This window comes from Poecile atricapillus, chromosome 1 (genome assembly GCF_030490865.1).
Source record: "Poecile atricapillus isolate bPoeAtr1 chromosome 1, bPoeAtr1.hap1, whole genome shotgun sequence".
Classification (NCBI taxonomy): domain Eukaryota; kingdom Metazoa; phylum Chordata; class Aves; order Passeriformes; family Paridae; genus Poecile; species Poecile atricapillus.
In genome coordinates this window covers 22,203,276-22,209,948 of record NC_081249.1, presented here as the reverse complement: position 1 = coordinate 22,209,948, position 6,673 = coordinate 22,203,276, and positions in this window count along the sequence as shown.

Genomic DNA, 6,673 nt, shown 5'->3' with positions numbered 1-6,673 from the left:
TCAGTATATGTCTGCAAAAGGAATCAATCTCACCTGCTCCAAGATCGCTTGCAATGCACAACAAAGTTTAGTTTGTGAGGAAAGTTTAATAAATGGGGATTGGCATATTTCCTTTAACAGTACCTCCTGAACCAAACAAAAGTACTAATGTAAACACAGTTTGGCAGTCTAGCACTGTGTCTTTGTCCTGTGCACTATTTTCTGAACCTTTATTATCAATATTATGGATTTTCTGGCTTATTTTCCTGGTCTCTGTTTTATACTTTTTCTGAGTTCAGCTGATCCAGCCTCAGACCACTTCTGGGCTCCTCCTCATGCATCCTTGGTTAATGGCCACAATTCTTCTGCAGCTCCTGCCATCCTCTTGACTCGCCTTGGTCCATTCTGCATAACTTGCCTTTACTCACACTTCTGAAACCTCATTTTTGACAGATGAATGGGATTTTTTTCTTTTTGCTGAGGAACAACTGAGGTCTTTCTCAGTTGCAACATTCTGCAACAGAATTTTTGCAGGTGGGAAATTATTTTCACCAAATAAGTATAAATAGACAAGTTATCTTCTCATCTTTCCCTCAGTTGCATTTGTGTGGATCTTCAAAGCAAAACTTATGCAAATCTATGAAAAAAAAAACCTTTAAAAGGACCACATACAAAATACCTGTAAAATGCATTAATATTTTTTGGCATTCTATGAATTGTAAATAATTGAAAATAGCTTATATAATGTGACAGTGAAAAGTGGTAGTGAGGAAGCATATAACAAGCATATATATATGTCATAAATACATCTTCATATAAAGATGGATGTAGAAATATATCCCAAATATCTAAATATGTAGACTTCTAAACTCAAATGTTAGCAGAAGTTCCTATAAAGGTTATATATTTTCACACCAATCATAATTTTGCTTATTAAAACAGTTGAGATGGCATATCTACCAAAAACCTTCTTTCCCCAAATTATGTATCCTACAAAATTATATTGCTATCATATTTTCTTAACATTTCAAGGCTTGCAATGCAGAAACTGCTCTGAAAACAGCTGCTAAATTTCTAATCGCTTACAGTAAGAATTGCAGGTTTGGAGAATTGTAAAAAGCTGTATGCTCAAACATACAGTCTCTCAAATAATTTTATTGTCTCCTTCAGACAATCATTGAGATAACTGAAAAGCATTAATTTTCCTATTGTTGATTATTTTTAAGGAAAGTGAGACAACAGTAGAATTCTGCACATTCAGAATGCATAAACTCCACAACTATCCAAAAAAAAGTAAACCCAAATAATTCTGAGTGACAAATAAAGCTGAAATCAGATCTTGAATTCAAAATAGAGAATTATAGTCAGTTGAGTACAAATGCACACATTTGTGCAACAGTAAAAATGTTTTTGTTATTATTTGTCACATGCCAGATTCACAAGGATTTTTTGAAATTGCTGAAGTGCTTCTATATCACAGTGCTATTACTAACAGGAGTTATCTTCATTTCTGTTTTGCGGTTGAAGTTATTTCTCATATGGTACCTCATGAATAGACTTTTCTCTTTCTGACTGGTCACCTATTAATAAACTAGAGTGCCAAGGAAGTTTGTAAACCTGCTCTGCAGAGGTCAGTGCAGTCACTCATATGTTACCACCACCCTGGGGAGATATGCTTGTTTTCAATCAGTGTTAGTCCCCAGCTACATGGCAGCCTTCTAGAAGAAGAAAGTTATTCACAAGAAAACCCTTCATCACACCTAAGATCTGAGTGGAGGTTTGGCAGCAGGAGCTGAAGAGGACAAGGTTCCTAACAGAAACCTGGTCTCAGCCGTCCAATGTTCCAACAACTTGTCTTCATTTTCCTTTAGCTACAGGTCTGAGAGCTCCTATCAGTTGTTACATGTGCCCTTGGTATACATTACCTCACATTCTAAAAACTCAGCAAGAAAAGGTAAATCATTTCAAACTTACTATTTATTGAAGCAGCAATTTATGGAGAAGTTTCAAATGGAATTCCACTTTCTACCTTTGTACATATACACATGATGATTTATTCTCATGCCTTGATCAGAAATCTCTATTGTGTCTGATTTGGAAGCATAATAAAACATCTGCAATCAAATGAGAGGATTAACACAGTGCTGGGTATTACTTCTTTCACTCATACTGGAGCTTTAGCTTTGATAATTAAATTTTTATTTGATTAATTTTTAATCACATCCTTACTGATTTTCTGCTGTATTAATGGTGCAGAATTTACAGTCTGGGGAGCAGCATAGATATTTTTTAATGAACCCATTATAATGGGTAAAAAAGAGACTTTCAAGCCTCATGAATCAACTCAACAGTTTATTGCTGCCCATCTCCAGCAACTCCCTCACGGACCACTGCTCCTCTAGTGCCTCCATTGCTTTTTTCTTAGTCAGCTGAAAACTGAGTAAGGTGTTTGGCTGGCCCTCCCCTGAGTACTGGGGTAAGTTAGCTGCACATCACTCTTCATCTCTTAACTCCTTCTGATTGTCCTTCACCAAGAATAGAAAAAAAAAAAATGCTAATAGCAAGTATACCATTCATATTTCTTCTTTCTCAGTCCCAGTTCCAGCTTAGAGTGACCTCTAACACATCAGTTATTGGGGATTTTTGAGGGCTCAAGGGACAGTGGTTAGTCGAAAAGAGTATACTCTTTTCCAGTATATTTTTTTTCCAAGGACATTTTCTCAATGGATTCTCACCCCAGAAAATAAAGAAAAAATCAGATTTGAAACATAGCCCCTCTGCTGGTCCTACATGCAGGGTGGTTATCCAGGCAGGACCTGCTCCTGGCTTGTACTGTCATTCTTCCCTGTTTTTTTCAGTCTGGCACTTTATCTTATGTCATTCCCTGAGAAATGTGCACATTCCACTTTGCTGTGTTATCTACAATGGCAGCACTGTCTTCTCATTAAAGTAGGGCATCTTGGGATCTAATTTTATACTTCTCAATACCCAGATGAGCACTGTAGATTATGTTCTGCATATCTAAATCCATATGGTATTCCATTATGACACAACATCTCTGTTCAAAATTCCATTATAGTCTCATTTTCTGCAATGATTTAATTTGACTAGTCCCTGTAAAAATGTATCCTTTGAGATAATTTTCATTTTTCTGTTGGCCCTTCACACAGAAGAAATCCATCATATTACTTTAAGGTCATTTCATATCATATAGTATCATATTTCTTCTTGTCAAATTCATTTAGAAATAATTTGCATTTGACTCCTATTTATTTTAAAGCACTCTTTCTGCAGTTTCTTTGCCAATGCTGGTAGGCATTTTGAAAGCAGAAGCTACATTATAAATACTTTTGCAATATCATCTTCATTTCCTGAAATCCTCATATTCCATTCTAGTTTCTGAAGTGAGATATCCATTGACTAAAGTGTACACAGTACTCATGCAGCTCAATCTGCAAATTGTTGCCTGTACAAAATAACCACCAGTGCAGGAAACCAGAGCATTTTCTCTGAATTTCACCTTGGGTCTTGCTCAACTTTGACATGATCTAATTTTTATGCATGGAAATGCTAATTGTATTTATTTTCCTGTGTATGTGAAACAAGTCCTCACCAAGTGTAAGCCAGTACAGCATGAATTTTTGTCATACAAGGCTGACTGTGCCAGCCTTTGTTTGCACTGATGGTAGAATCACGAAACATAATAGCTTAGAAAGGTTTTTATGTTTTGGTAGAAGAAGGTAATTTGCTATATCTAAACAAGAACTACGAACAAAGTAGGGTTTGAGAAATCTTACTGTGGAATAGAACAACATCCTAACTTAATTTAGCTTTGATTAAAGATCAATGCAGAAAAGAAACAAATGCCAACAGTGAATAATAACAATAATAAAAGCTGCAGAGTAGCAGGAGAGCTGGCTGCAAGCTGGCACTTCCCACTAAGACATACACCATGTCAAAGCAAAGCTGTTAGGCTGGCACAAAATGCAGTCACGGAAATCAATGCATTTCAAGGATGAGGAATACTCTCATGTAAATACCCCTCCAGCAGAACTTCTTAAACACTAAAAGCAGCAAGGAAAATGTCAGATGAAAATGCGCTCTCACAGTCATGCAGCACAGAATGGAACAAGTCTGAAGCCAACCTTAAATGTTGTGACAGAAAAAAAAAACCACACATGAAAACATATCTGGATCTCTTGGAAAGTTGATGATGTAAGAAGTAAGACATGAGAGGACATGAAATGACTGAGGGCTTTGAGTTAGGTACAGCAAAAAGCAAGATATCAGACATCAAAATCTTGAAAAAGAAAAAGTGGTCTCTAGAAATGCCGAGAAATTTAATTTACTTTGAAAATAAAACATATATGAAGCTCTCTTCTGTTTTTGTGCCACATCTTTGGCTTTTGGAGAGAAATACCATGGTGCTGTGTAGTCTAAGTCAAAGCCAAAATATGTCAGTCCTTTGTCTAGCTCTTCCCTTTTATTTAAACTTGGAGCCCTTGGAATGGGACTACTCTAAATCACCCAGATAACCTAGAAGCCCTGATAAAAGGCACTGGAGGAAGAACATTTTATGCTTTCAGCACTCGAGGATTTTTATGCAGAAGAGAAAACAAAAAGAGGTCATAATTTCATTCATAATTTATATATGTGGATATTCCAGAAAGTACTGTATGAAAAGGTTTTGCCATTTTATATAGAGAAGGGGTGGAAAATGAAGTTAGGAAAATGCAGGTATTGCAAAAATTTGTAAACTTTCCACTCATAACAATGGAATGTACCTTATTTATTTTGCATCTGAATTGTTGGGATGTTACTGCACATCCTCTTTAATTACTACTGTGTCTTAGGGTAGCTACAGTTCACTTAGTTTATGACAAAACTCCTTCTCTCATTTGGACTTTGTGACTGGATTGTGTCTAAGTCATCCCTGAGTGATCTGACTTTCTTCACATGAGTAAAAATTGGATGAAATAATTTGGGTAGGCTACAAAAACATAACGTAATTTTTAGAAGACATAGTGAGGACCGTAGTGCCACTGTGGAACACCAAATAAAATGGCTTGAATCAAACCTTCTTCTGAAAGTAAAAACTTATTTATTACACTACAGCTCAAAGAAGATGTTTAGACATTTCAAAACCCCTTCTTTATTTTTTATTTAATTTAATAAAAGGTTACTATCTTACTTTTTAGGCTAATTTGATGTGTTGAGAAGCTTTTAAAATATTATGACATTAAATTTATAATATCATAATTTCTAGTGGGAAAAAAATCCCAGTTTTTACCAGCTCTAATGGCCTCTGGAGAGATTCAGGCTGATGAGGTTTGTGATGCCAAATAGCTGTAGATGAAAATATGAGAAACAGTTGACAATAATTAAATAATACAAATGTAAAAACACAAATCTGAGACAAGGACATAATTGTCATGGTACTATTTCATATGATTTTTATGTGATATTAAATACCATTAAATTGTAATACTCTTAGCAAAGCCAAAACAGGAGCATACTAATCTGCATATTTATATTTCAGACAGTAAAGTAATAAAATAACACAGTATTAAGTTATCATGAACAAAGTTCTGAAGATGTTCTCTTTTTTAAATGTGAAACTGACTAGCTGAAAATAAGTTAATTTATTGAGTTCACCCAGAAATTTCAGAAATTCACAGAAATACAATTCTAGCCTCTTTTTTGTGTGTATGAATTATCTCACAGCAAGATGTGAAATTTTGAAGTGTACCTGTAATTAAACATATTTGCTGAAAAACTCTAAATCTGCAGTTTATTTGCAAAAGCTTTATATACAAGTTCAATATTCAAAATTCAAGCTGCTTGATTAGGTCAGTAGGTGCATGTTTCTATCTCAGAAGCTTGATCCTTCATATCACAATTTTGATATGAATAATTCAGACTTTGATTTTTTCAAATACTCTTCAGTAATATGCTCAAAATTCATCAAATAGTATTGTTAGTACCTCTATTCAGCAGAATAGTTACAGAAAGAAAACAATACCCAGTTCAAATTACTAAAGTGTCTACATACCTTTCCAGTGAAAGGAAACCTGATTGATAGACAGAATCTGACATAAAAGAACAAACTATTTACTTACTTAGCCTTTGAAGGGAGAATGATATTAAAATCCTTGCAATATATTGAAATACCTTAAATGCATATGAGTAACATATGTTGCTACTCTTACATGTTTGTTTTTTTAACAAAACTCTTTGTTTATCTAAATTCAAAATATAAAAGTGAAGTATATTGACTTGTGGAGCTTGACATATTAGATTTATCTGCATTATTTTGATCCCTAATTTGGAAGATACAATTTTGCATTTTTCAGCCACTAAACTATACACTAAAATGGGAAACTGTTACCCAAGCATTTTTTTCCGTGCCTCAGAAAACACTAACAAAACAATTAAACCATTATTTCAATGGGAAATGCATTGTATACAGGTAATAAATATATGGAGCTTATCTTGTTATATCTTCATTGTCTGAGTTGCTTTCCTTTTACTGGCAGGCTCATAGAACTACAAAAGCCATGAAAACTCAATGCTAACTTAAAAGTGCAACCTCTGTTACTTTAATATTTTTATACTGAGTATCAAGGCATTGTTTACAGTAGATAATGAAATGGAGATGAGGCAGAAAACACACCTCTGAAAGACTTTCTACACA